Source organism: Molossus molossus, unplaced genomic scaffold (assembly GCF_014108415.1).
Source record: "Molossus molossus isolate mMolMol1 unplaced genomic scaffold, mMolMol1.p scaffold_m16_p_2, whole genome shotgun sequence".
Taxonomy (NCBI): domain Eukaryota; kingdom Metazoa; phylum Chordata; class Mammalia; order Chiroptera; family Molossidae; genus Molossus; species Molossus molossus.
The window spans coordinates 115488542-115501203 of NW_023425355.1; positions in this window are offsets into that span (position 1 = coordinate 115488542).

The following is a 12662-nucleotide window of genomic DNA, read 5'->3' on the forward strand; positions in this document are numbered from 1 at the left end:
CTTCCCCAGCACCCCCCTTTCTTTTTGTCCTAAATGAACCTGAGCGCATGGCAGAAGCTATCGAACAGGCAAATGAGATTTCATGATCTAGTTCATTAGGCTGTGAATCCCTGGGCCCTGCCATCCGCAGAGACGCTGCTGTGGCTATCTACATGGGGACACACTCTTTGCACTGTACCATTAGTGCTGTCCACACCCCCAGGTGCCTCGCCCTGCACTGCCTGTTTTACACCCTTGGTGCAGTCCTCCGGGATTCTCTGGGCTGAAAAATGGCCTGGGGATACTTTGGCTGGGGGTAGGGTAGGGTGGAGGGTCTTAAGACTTTGGGCAACTTATCTCTCTTAACCTCAGTCTTTTTTTCCCCATTTTTTTTGTTCAGATAGAGTGGGAGGGGGAGAGAGAGAGAGAGAGAGAGAAAGAGAGAGAGAGAGAGAAACATCGATGTGAAAGGGACACATCGAGTGGCTGCCACCCGCACAACCAACCAGGGCCGGGGACAAACTGCAACCGAGGTACGCGCCCTTAGCGGGAACCGAACCCGGGTCTCTCTGGACCACAGGCCGACGCTCTAACCGCTGAGCCAAACCGGCCAGGGCTCAACCTCACTCTTCTTATCTGTACAATGTATATAATAATATCTATGTTATGCAAGTTAAGTTGTTAACAGTACTTCCTGAGACCATATAAGGGCTCCAAATATATTAGTTGTTGATATCTGATTATCATTATTTTCTACTTTTTGATTTTGTGGTCTTAGGTAATTCAACTTAGAGCTTTCATTTCCTCGTCTGTAATATGGAGATCGCAAAGATCTCTTTCATATGCTTGTCATGAGGATTAAATGAAATGATGCTCCGGGTCAGGAGAATACCCACGTGAAAGTTCTCTATATTTTCCCTCCCCCTCCCACTCCAGAGGTGGATGACGTCAGGCTTTTTCTGTCCTGTCTTTCCAGCTTTGCCCCTTCTCCGGAAAGGGCACCCTCCTCTGTGCATTCTGCTCCCACCCCAACCCAGTGATGCAGTTTAGTGGGCTGACCAGAGGCATTTTTTATTTTTATTTTTTATTTTATTTATTTTTTATCCTCACCCGAGGACATTTTTCCATTTTTTTGTTCAGATAGAGCGGGAGGGAGAGAGAGGAAGAGAGAGAGAGAGAGAAACATCGACGTGAAGGGACACATCGAGTGGCTGCCACCCGCACGACCAACCAGGGCCAGGGCCAAACTGCAACCGAGGTACATGCCCTTAGCGGGAACCGAACCCGGGTCTCTCTGTACCGCAGGCCGACGCTCTAACCGCTGAGCCAAACCGGCCAGGGCTGACCAGAGGCATTTTGTCCAGGCAAGAAGGACGCATTCTTGTGGGGCAGGATGGGAAGGGAGTGTGTGCCTGTGGGTGACTATCCATCTGTGGGTCCCTACCCCCGCCGCTCACGTGACCTGAGCTGGAAAGGCCAAGCACACTGTTCCTTCCTTGAGGCATTGTCAGGCATTTCAGTAAATGCAGTCCAGGTCAGGAGACACTAGCTACCAGTTTCTAACTGAGAACACACATCTGACCAGTTACGTGATTCAGTTTTTATTTTGCTCTATGTCTTTAAAAAACATTGACCTCACCTCCAAGATTGCCTAGAGCCAATTTATTTTTAAAGTACTTGAATAGTCACTTTCACTTTATCTTACTAATTTTATAAAACATGCCCCCCCCACCTCTTTATCTGGCCGAACATTCCCCACAAACTTTAACCTAAGCCAGCCTGCCTAGGTGATTCCAACATTTGAAAATAATGAAATAAATAGAATTCTGTGGAAGAGTAGCAATAAATTAAGCCATTATATTAATTATTGTCATGATTGGAGTTCTCTCGAGCTGAAAGGCAATATAGATGAAACATATTTTAACACCTATTTAATGTCAAACTTACTGCTTTTAAATCTGCTCTGCATTTTATTTCACTTGTTCCTCTGCAGAGTTGTCCATGCCACTAATAATTCCAGAAAACCTAACTGAGAACTGTCTACTAGCTGTTAAATGCTAAGCTCACAGCAGGTTACCAGCTGGTATGTGCTAGAGGCCGATGGTGAGTGGCCACTGCTTAAGCCTCGCCCCCGTGTTCCAACGTGCGTTGCAGCTGCTGCCTCCCTTTCATAAAGCCTGGATACTTTGGGCCACGTTCTGGGTATTCCAGGTACTTGGGCTGCCAAACAAATTACCTTCAAACTTAGTGGCCTAAAACAACCATTTGTGATGCTCACAGATTCTGTGGGGCAGGAATTCAGACGGAGCACAGTGGAGATGACATCTTTGCTTCATGACGTCTGGAATCTCTGCTGGAAGACTCAAAGGCTGGAGGCTGGAGTCCTCCGGAAGCCTGTGCACTCACCTCTCTGGTGGGTGATGCTGGGGGTTGGCTGAGACCTTAGCTGGCTGTGGCCTCTCTGTGTGGCCTGGGTTTCCTCCTAGCATGTTGACTGGGCTCCAAAGACGAGTGTCTTGAGAGAAAGCCAGGTGGAAGCTGCATATATATATATATTTTTTTTATCCTCACTCGAGGACATTTTTTGATACTTTGTTCAGATAGAGTGGGAGGGGGAGAGAGAGAGAGAGAAACATTGACGTGAAAGGGACACATCGAGTGGTTGCCACCCACACGACCCAACCAGGGCCGGGGACAAACTGCAACCGAGGTACGTGCCCTTAGCGGGAACCGAACCCGGGTCTCTCCAGACCGCAGGCCGAGCTCTAACAGCTGAGCCAAACCGGCCAAGGTGAAGCTGCATCTTTTTTATGACCTAACCTCGGAAGATACATAGCATCATTTCTGCTGGACATTACTGGTGAGAGCCATCATGGGACATAGACTCCACCTTCAATGGGAAGCACAAGGGACCAGAAGAACACGTGGAACCATAATACGGACATTTTTTGAAAATATAACCAGCCACGCTGGGGTTGTCTTTGGTGAGGTCCTGTCTACTCCCCTGGTTGAGAGCTGCTGGTCATGGTCTTCTGGCTGAAAGGAACAGAGACTTGAGCTATCACCCTGATACCATTATCCAGTGGTAGATATATGGATTTTTTTTTTTTTTTATCCTCACCCGAGGACATTTTTCCATTTTTTGTACAGATAGAATGGGAGGGAGAGAGAGGAAGAGAGAGAGAGAGAGAAACATCGACATGAAAGGGACACATCGAGTGACTGCCACCCGCACAACCAACCAGGGCCGGGGACAAACTGCAACCGAGGTACGTGCCCTTAGCGGGAACCGAACCCGGGTCTCTCTAGACCGCAGGCTGACGCTCTAACCGCTGAACCAAACCGGCCAGGGCGATATATGGATCTTGATCACATAGCCAGACTTAAAGGAACTATCAGAATGACTATTTATAAACTCAATTTGGATTAGGGCCTTTGCCTGCTGTCTTAGTCCCTTGCTATAACAAAGTACTATACACTGGGTGGCTTAGAAACAACAGATATTTATTTCTTACGATTCTGGTGGCCGGAAGTCTGAGGTCAGGGTGCCAGCATGGGCAGGCTCTAGTGAGGGCCTCTTCCAGGTTGCAGACTGTGGTCTTCTTGTTACAGCCCCGCCTGGAGGAAGGGGAGAGTTTGCTCTGGAGTTCCTTTTATAAGGGCACTGACCCCATTCGTGAGAGCTCCACCCTCATGACCTAAGCACCTCCCAAAGCCCCACCTCAAAGTACCACCCCAATGGGGATTGGCTTTCAACATAGGAATTTGGGGGGGGGGACACAAACATTCAGTCCCTAACATCATCTTTTTTATGCTTTCTCTTTGGAAAAAAACGCAAGCTTCTCAGTGAGGCTTAGGAGGCCTACATCTCCAACTCCATCTCTTATTGCTCACTTTCCTCCCTCGCTGAGATCCACTTTACATCTCAGACCATCTCTCGGCTATGGGCTTTCAACAAAACGTTGCCTCTACAAAACGGTGTCTTATTTAGAACACTTCTTCACCAACTCCTTTCCTTGTCTAGATATTCAATTCTCAGGCTCTGAAGGATCCTTGGATCCTTGGAGAACTTAAAAGTCAGCCATTAGTCCCGAAGAATATTCTCCATGCCAGAATGGCTGGGCCAAGAAAGGCTTGTAGCCTCAGCCACAGGCCAAGTCAGAAGCGGCCCATTTTCCATGACACTCTGCAACAGTGCTGCCCAATAGAAATATAAAGTGAGCTGCAAATGTGAGCCATGTAAGTAACTTAAAATTTCCTGGTAGTCACATTAAAAAGAGTAAAAAGAAATAGATGAGATTAATCTTTTTAATATATTTAAGGCAATATATCCAAAATATTTTCCATTCTTTATTCGCACCAAGTCTTTGAAATCTGGTGTGTATTTTACACTTACAGCACATCTCCATTAGGACTGGCCTCATTTCACATGCTCCATAGTCACATGTGTCTACTGGCCATGGTATTGGGCAATGCATATATAGAACATTTGCGTCACCATAAAAACTTCTAATGGACAGCGTTGGTGTAGAGTATACCTGCTATATATGAAAGGTGTCAGAAATACAATCCCAGATATACTTGAGTTTCATGTGCCAGAGTTGTCCTTGAAAAGTTTAGTGTAAATAAGAATTTTGCAAAATTAAATGATGCTCCAGAACAGTAGGAGGCTATTTAAAAGGAAATTGAAGCTAATTTTTTAAAAAAATATATATATTTTTATTATTATTTTTTTAATCCTCACCCGAGGACATTTTTGCATTTATCTTCAGATAGAGCAGGAGGGAGAGAGGGAGAAAGAGAGAAAGAGAGAGAGAGAGAGAGAGAGAGAGAGAGAGAGAGAGAGAGAAACATCGATGTGAGAGAGACACATCGAGTGGTCGCCATCCACAAGACCCCAACCAGGGCTGGGGACAAACTGCAACCGAGGCACATGCCCCTAGAGGGAACCGAACCCAGGACTCTCTGGTACGCGGGCCGACGCTCTAACCGCTGAGCCAAGCCGGCCAGGGCTGAAGCCAATATTTTAACAAAAATTTTAATTGGAAAGAATTTAAAACTTAACAGAAATGTTGCAAGAATGATCACAGTACAGAGTACCATATATGATTTTTATACTTTTACCGATTTACATGTTACCACATTTGCTTTATCACTTGTGTACACATATATAATTTTTTCTATACTGTTTGAAGGTGAGCTACATACTTCATGGCCCTTTGCTCTGAAATACATCAGTATTTCCTACGAATATAAGAATATTGTCTTACATATCCACAGTACAGTTATCAACAGTATGGTTAGCAACTTCAGTAAATTTAACAATATAATATTTTTATCTAATCTACCATTCATATTCCCATTTTGTCAATTGCCCAAATAATGCTTCCAATAACATTTCCTCTTCCAGTACAGGATCTCATCTGAGATCAGATATCGCATTAGATGACATGTCTTTTTCTTCTCCTACGTGTGACATTTCCAGGCCAATAATTTTAAAGTGAAGATTTCTTTATGAAGGGAGTCTCCTCTCCCTCCCACCTCCATTTCATGTATTTTGTAAATTTGGATATTTTAATATAGTGGGTTTTGTTAAAATCAGAATACTGTTGTTACAGAAAAGTGGATAAGAGACAAGAGGCTCCATCAAAGTCCTAAGCTGCCCTTCCCAGCCTCACATTTTAGTTTTGAGATAGGAGCTCATGAATCCAGCCCTTCCTAATGTGGGGACTCCCCTCGCCAGCCCGAGCCCAGCAGATCAGGCTATAGTCCTGTGTGTTCACCAGCCACTGAGGCACGGGGCCCATGGATCCTGTCCCCTTTCCTTGCCTTCTTGGGGCCTTTTGTGTGTGCACCGGCGAGCCCACCGGAAGGCCGGCGGTGGCTGGCTGGAAAGCTGACTTTCCCACTCCTTCATTTAAAACCTGGCTCCTCCACAAGTTCGCATAACCTCTCTTGACTGTCTAGATTGCAAAACCAGGCTAGATTTCCCTAAACTCCCAGGAGACGCACACAAGTCCTCTCGTTTGCTCAATTACAGCGATAGACAGATCACAATGGAAGGGAACACTAAATGAACTGTGACAGCCATTAATACGACCTGCTCGGTGGCAAAGGCTGCGTTGGGGGATCGCGGATCCAATGGCTATAACATACTGGTGATGGGGCCACCCTCATTGGCTCCTCAGTGGGCCTTGAACTTGCTGGAAAAGACAAGGCCTGCACACAGGGCCCCGTAGCCATGGCAACGGGCTCTCGCTCAGCAAAACACATAAAGATGATTCATTTTGTTTTCCTTTCCTTTCTTTCCACCCAAATTTTCATGCTGGTTGGAATCTATTTTTAATTTTTTTCCTTGGAGGAGAGGTTATTTTTAATTTTGTTACCTCCCTCCTGGGGGCCTGCCAGGCCTGAATTTGAATGACCGAGGGAGGTGGGCCACGCACCAGGCCTCAAGTCTCGGAACTTTTCTGTTTTTTTTTTCCCCTCCGGAGTGGGGGCTGGGGATGGGAGGGTGAAGTCTGGGATGGAAATGGTGCAGGCGTGGCGTTGGTTTTAAATCTGGGACTTCACATCCTGGGATTGCCCTTAAACTTCCCCGCACTGGTCTCTCCAGCTTTCTGCCGGAGGAAGAAGCGCCCCCATCATATTGTTTCCAGTTCCCCTGAGTTTGCCTTCAGAAAGGCAAACTCCTTTCTGGTTTGACAGAATGCTTTCATCTACATTCGTCGTTTGACCTTTGAGCTAGCTAGGTGTCCTAGAGACCCCACATGCCCATCCATATCTGGGGGGGCCCTCCTTCCTGGCACAGCGCCAGATGCCATTTCTCAGCCCCCCTGGCATCTAGGTGAGTGTGGGAGCAGTTCTGGCCAGGGGGATGAGGGCAGAAGTGACATGTACATTTCCACTTCCAGGCCTGATCCCCAAAACATCCCTCGGCACCCTCCCCTCATTCTGTCTTTGCTCACTGGCTACCAGTGAGGTGAGAGCCTTGGGAGGCCCGGAGGCCCTCGGGGGACAGTGGAGCCAACTCCACCAGGGGTTCCAAACCTGTCAGGCTGTAAACTTAGATGGGAAAAATTGCATCTTTATTTCCACAGACGTTCTCAGGAGATTTAGCATTTTCTTCAATTATAAACGGAGGCAACAAACCACGGTTGTATTAATGGTACCTGAGACCTTGTCTCCAATAGAAATCACAGACATTTCATATCATATTACTGTTGTTATGCATATCTCAACATATCATTTTCACTTCTCACTTCTCAGAAATTGCAGCGGTTATTAGACCTGCCACTCTGTCTTATTAATTACTGCATTAATAAAGAAGCATATATATTATAATATCACAACTGCGTGTTTTTTTAATTTTGATAACTACATTTCAATGTAATTGGTTTTCTTTGTAATTTTATTTTATTTTATGCATCTACAAATCTCCTTCAGAGAAGCAGCCCACAGACTTCTCCAGATAGGCAAAGGAGTCCATGGCCCAAATGGACAGAAGTCCTGGCACCTCGGCCCTGAATCACCATATGCAACTCTCATGTGAATGAGTGATGGACTTTTTACTGGGCTATGCCAGGAACATTTAGAGAGTGTTTGTTAAAGCAGCTAGTATTTCTTACTCTGACTGATACACCAGGACAGGGACAGTATATGACTCCATTGTACAGATGGAGAAATGAAGCTTACATATGGCAGGTGGCTTGCCCATTGTCACACATTTGAAAAATGACACTGAAATTCAAACCTTGTCTTCCTGACCTCAGTCCATGGCTCTCTCGGAGTCCCCACATGGTCCTATCTCTTCCATAGCTCAGCCTCAGAATGCTTCTGTGTAGAGGTGGGATGGCAAGAAATCTTCCTCAGCCCTGGCCGGTTTGGCTCAGCGGTTGGACCGTTGGCCTGCGGACCAGAGAATCCTGGGTTTGGTTCCCGCTAGGGGCACGTACCAAAAAAGAAAAGAAAAGAAAAGAAAAGAAAAGAAAAGAAAAGAAAAGAAATCTTCCTCAGCCTGTGTGTTCATTGGATTTTCCTGTCCATGAGAAAAGCTTGCTGAACAAAGTTCTAGAACTTTCTGTGGTGATGAGAAAGATCTACGTCTGCATTATCCAATATGGCAGCCGCTGGGTACATGTGCCTATTGAACACTTGAAATTGCCTTGGGGGACCAAAAAGCTGATTTTTTACTTTGTTTCATTTTAATTAATTTAAATAACCCAATATTCATGACTACTGTACTGAACAGTGTAGCGCTAGAGCAGCATTTGTCAACCTTCAGCAGGTACAGCATCATCTGGACGGTTGGTTAAGGCACAGCGCTGGGCTCTTCTGCCAGAGTGTCTGATGGAGCAGGTCTGGGGAAGGCCACCAAACCTGCCTTGCTAAGTGGTTCCCAGCTAATGCTCACGCTGCTGGTCCATTCTCAATCTCAGCACTGCTGCCCTTGGGTGCCCAATACAGTTTTGTTGGAGGTTAGGTACTGTCCTATGCATTGTAGGTTGTTTATTATTTTTTATTTATTTTTTTCCTTTATTGATTTTAGAGAGAGAGGAAGGGAGAGGGAGAGAGAGAGAGAGAAATATCGATGAGAGAGAACATCGATTGGCTGCCTCCTGCATGCCCCCCAATGTGGATCCAGCCCACAACCTGGGTATATGTCCTGACCGGGAATCGAACCAGCGACCTCTTGGTGCATGGGTTGATGCTCAATCACTGAGCCACACCTGCCGGACTACTGTAGATTGTTTAGCAGCATCCTGGCCTTTATTTGATGCCAATAGCACACTGACAAGGCCTGCCTCCAATTGCGACAACCACAGATGTCTCTAGATATGGCCAATGTCTACTGGGGAGCAAAATCCCTCACCACCCCCCAGTCCAGAACCACTGATCTAGACATACACAAAGACCTTTCATTTTGACATCAGAGTTTGAACATATTACATAAAAAGAACTATCTTGAATTTAAATCTGAACTTAATTTCTTCTAACATCTGTTCTAAAAGTGCCAAAAAATTATGTTTCAACAACACACTACACTAGGTTGGATTTTCAACAACACACCAGACTAGGTTGGATTTTTTTTTCCATCAAAAATAATCAGTCGTGTCTATGACTGGGTATTCATGGGGCACTAAATGCTCATGCTGCCCTTTTGTGCTGGCCGCTGCCCCTCCCTGTCCCCACTGTCCCCTTCCTTTCCCCTCTTCTATTTTCTCCTTAATACTCATAGTCTTCCCCCTTTCATTCCCTTGTCTCCCTTTCTGGTTTTTAGACTCTTCCCTACTTCCGTGCTGGGCTTCGGGTCCCCATCCTTCTCTCTTTTGTCCATTTCTCTCTCCTCCTCCCTCCACACCCTGGCCCCTCCCTCTCCTTCCTTGCTTCCCCACCCCCCTCTCCCTGCAGCACAAAGTCTTGCTTTCCCAGTGCTCTGTGCTGTTTATTCTCTGTCGCAGTTGTTTCTGCTGGCTCTGGCTGTGTTTCCCGCTTTCCTCTTTTTATCTCTAGTCTGTGTTTGTCTTGGGCTGGCCAAGTTTGGCCTCTGGCCCCAGACAGTCTCGGCTCTGGCTCCAACCCCGACTCTGCACCCATTCCCTGCTTCTCCAACCCTCGACTTCCTTTCAGAACAGCAGCCTCCGAGCACCCCTAAATGTGACACAGATTTGGAAGGTTTGAGACATATAGATAAGGAAAGTGAAAGGGACAAGCTTTCTCAGCCCAATGCCAGAATTATCTTATGCCATCGATCAGGAAAGCGCCAAGGATTTCGTTAGTGTTTCTTTTTAAATTAACCACTCAGAAATTGTTGTCATCATCGTGGTTATGGAGAGTAAGAAAAAAAAATCTATGTTGGTGGGACAACCAGACGTGGCTTGGCATTTGTCCTTTGGAGAAGTCAAACATGTCAGAGTCTGACATTCTCATGTGGAGGTGACATTAAACAAACAAGGTGGTGGGGAACTCTTTAAATCACCTGCAATATTGCAAGCAGTCAACCAGTAGCTCTGACAAGCTAGGGCCACACACTTGCCCGTGACCAATGGGTTTTGCTTCTTACAGAAACACTCTTGACAGGAACTGTGCTGCTAATTTGGGGCACTAAGTCCCCCCCTCTCTCTCTACCTTGACTTTTCCTCACTGTTAGTCCATTTTTAAAAAGTGACCTTTGAGAAGACTCGGGCTGAAGACTATTCCTACCGATAACTAAGTAAGTGAGATTACTTGGAAATATCAGGTTGTTGACTGACATGTTCTGTTTTCAGCTAACTGTTTGGGCTGGTGTCAGAGGCACTGTCTTACACATGGAGTGTCCCACTCTATTTAAATTCTTATTTATGAATGTAAAAGCAGGGGCGAGGAGCCCACGTGAGGCTGGCTCCCAAAGGAAAACCACAAGGCTATTGCAAATTCCTTGAATAAGATGCAAGGTCGACCACGCTTCATTCCACAGCAAATGATGGCACTTCAAATCCAAGTGCTCCTGCGAGAGGGGAGTAGGACTTAGGCTTCGATTCATGCTAAGCTGTAAATCACTAATATTAGAAAGGCATTCTCAGTCAAGTTTTGATTGAGGAAGGAAGACCTGCATGAAGGCTTTGGCTGACCAAGGGTGGGGAGTAAGGTGGGGTGGGGAGTATCTTACTGTAGATAGCAGGAGAGGGGCTTGCACAAGACCAGGGTCCTCTCTGGTGCCAGTACAGGCCGAGAAAACCCACAAGAGTCGCTCTGTGATGTGTACCCAGGCGTGGTGAGTAGCACTCTGCTTTCATCATTGAAACCGAGAACATAAACCTCAGATGCAGCAGTGGGGAGGGGTGTTGATGAGGAACTGAAATAGCCCAAAAGAGGCCAGGGAGGGGTGCTAGGTAGCAGAGGGACCAACAGGGAGAGTGACAGGGGCATGAATACTTCAGTGATAGACAAAGGTTTTGTGGGCCAGATAGTGGCCTCTAAAAGTACTGCAAGATTGGAAGAGCCCTAAGAAGTTTCTCTGTCGTTGAGTGTTCTCCACTGCAAAGCTGCCAAAGGGTCCTGTTATCTCTACTTGAATTTGTCCAGCAAAGAGGAATTCATGACTTCTGAAAACTCATTCCAATCCCAGACAACTTTAATGGTGGGGTCTACCTTTGTAATTTCTCTCAGTAGATCCTAGGTGTTGTAAAAAGGAAATCCAACTCCTCTTTCATAAGACAGAATTTTGCATATTTACTAGCGATGTTCATATTCTCCATGAGTCTCCTCTTTAAAAAAATTTTTTTTAATGGAATTTTCAGAGAGAAGAAGAGAGAGAGACAGATAAAAACATCGATGAGAGAGAACATCAATTGGCTGCCTCCTGCATGCCCCCCACTGGGGATCAGGCCCACAACCTGGGCATGTGCCCTGACCGGGAATCAAAGTGGTGATGTCTTGGTGCATGGGTCAATGCTCAACCACTGAGCCACACTGGCCGGGCCTCCTCTTCTTCAACATAAATAATATCAGTGTCATCAACTGGTCCTTATATCTTATGGCCTTGTGACCCTTTGTGGTTTCTGCTGCCCTCTTATGGATACATTCTAGCTTGTAAATGTCCCTCAATTATGACTTTCAGAACTTCACACAGTTTTGTTTCAGTAAGCTAGTGCTGTGTAACAATAAACCACAAAAATCCCAGCAGCATGCAACAATAAGCATTTATTTAGCTCATGAGTCTTTGAATTAGCTGGGGCCCAGCTCATCTAGGCTGGGCTTGGCTGGGAAATCTTGCTGATCATGACTGGATTTGCTTATGTTTCTAGGGTCAGCTGACCTAGGTTGGGCTTGGCTGGGGCTATTCAGTCAGTATCATATGTCTCTCAACCCCAAGTAGGACCGTCGGTCTAACTCGAGATTGTTCTTCTCATGGAATTGGCAGATGCATTCCACTGATTTCTTTAGATAGAGTGGAAGAGAGAGAGAGAGAGAGGGAGGGAGAGGGAGATAGAAACATTGATGAAAGAGAACATCAATTGGTCGCCTCCTGCATGTCCCACACTGGGGATTTGGCCCACAACCTGGGCATGTGCCCTGACCGGGAATCGAACTGGTGACCTCTTGGTGCATGGGTTGATGCTCAACCACTGAGCCACACCGGTCAGGCAAGATTTTTTTTTTTACAAATGCTTGCCAAGCTCTGGACCCGTGCCACTGACTTTTCAGACTTTATACAGGACATTATATTTATTCCTATTAAATTTTTATCTTGATGGAATTAGGCCCCAAAATATTTAAATATGATGGAATTCATACTCTCTCTCTTTCAAGTCTCATATTATCTGTAAGTTTCATCATTATGTCACCAATGTTCTTATTGGTGTCAATGATAGCAGCAATGTTGACTTGACTTGTTTAAGATAAATAGAGCCCTATATCTCACTGCTAGAGACTGCCCTCGGGGTTGCCAGCAGTCCATTATTCTGCATTCCTTGGGTCTCATATTTTAAAGATTAGAAATTCATCTAATTTAATCATCATCCAGCCTCCATTTCTCTATCTTGTACCAGGGATGTGAAGAGACTTTGTGGAATGCCTGTTATGATTATATAAAGGATGAATAGGAGTTAGAGAGGAGATGGGACAGTGCCATTTCAGTCTGAGAAAGCAGAATGAACAAGAGCCCCAGATAAGGGTGAATCGGTAGACAGATGGGTACAGAG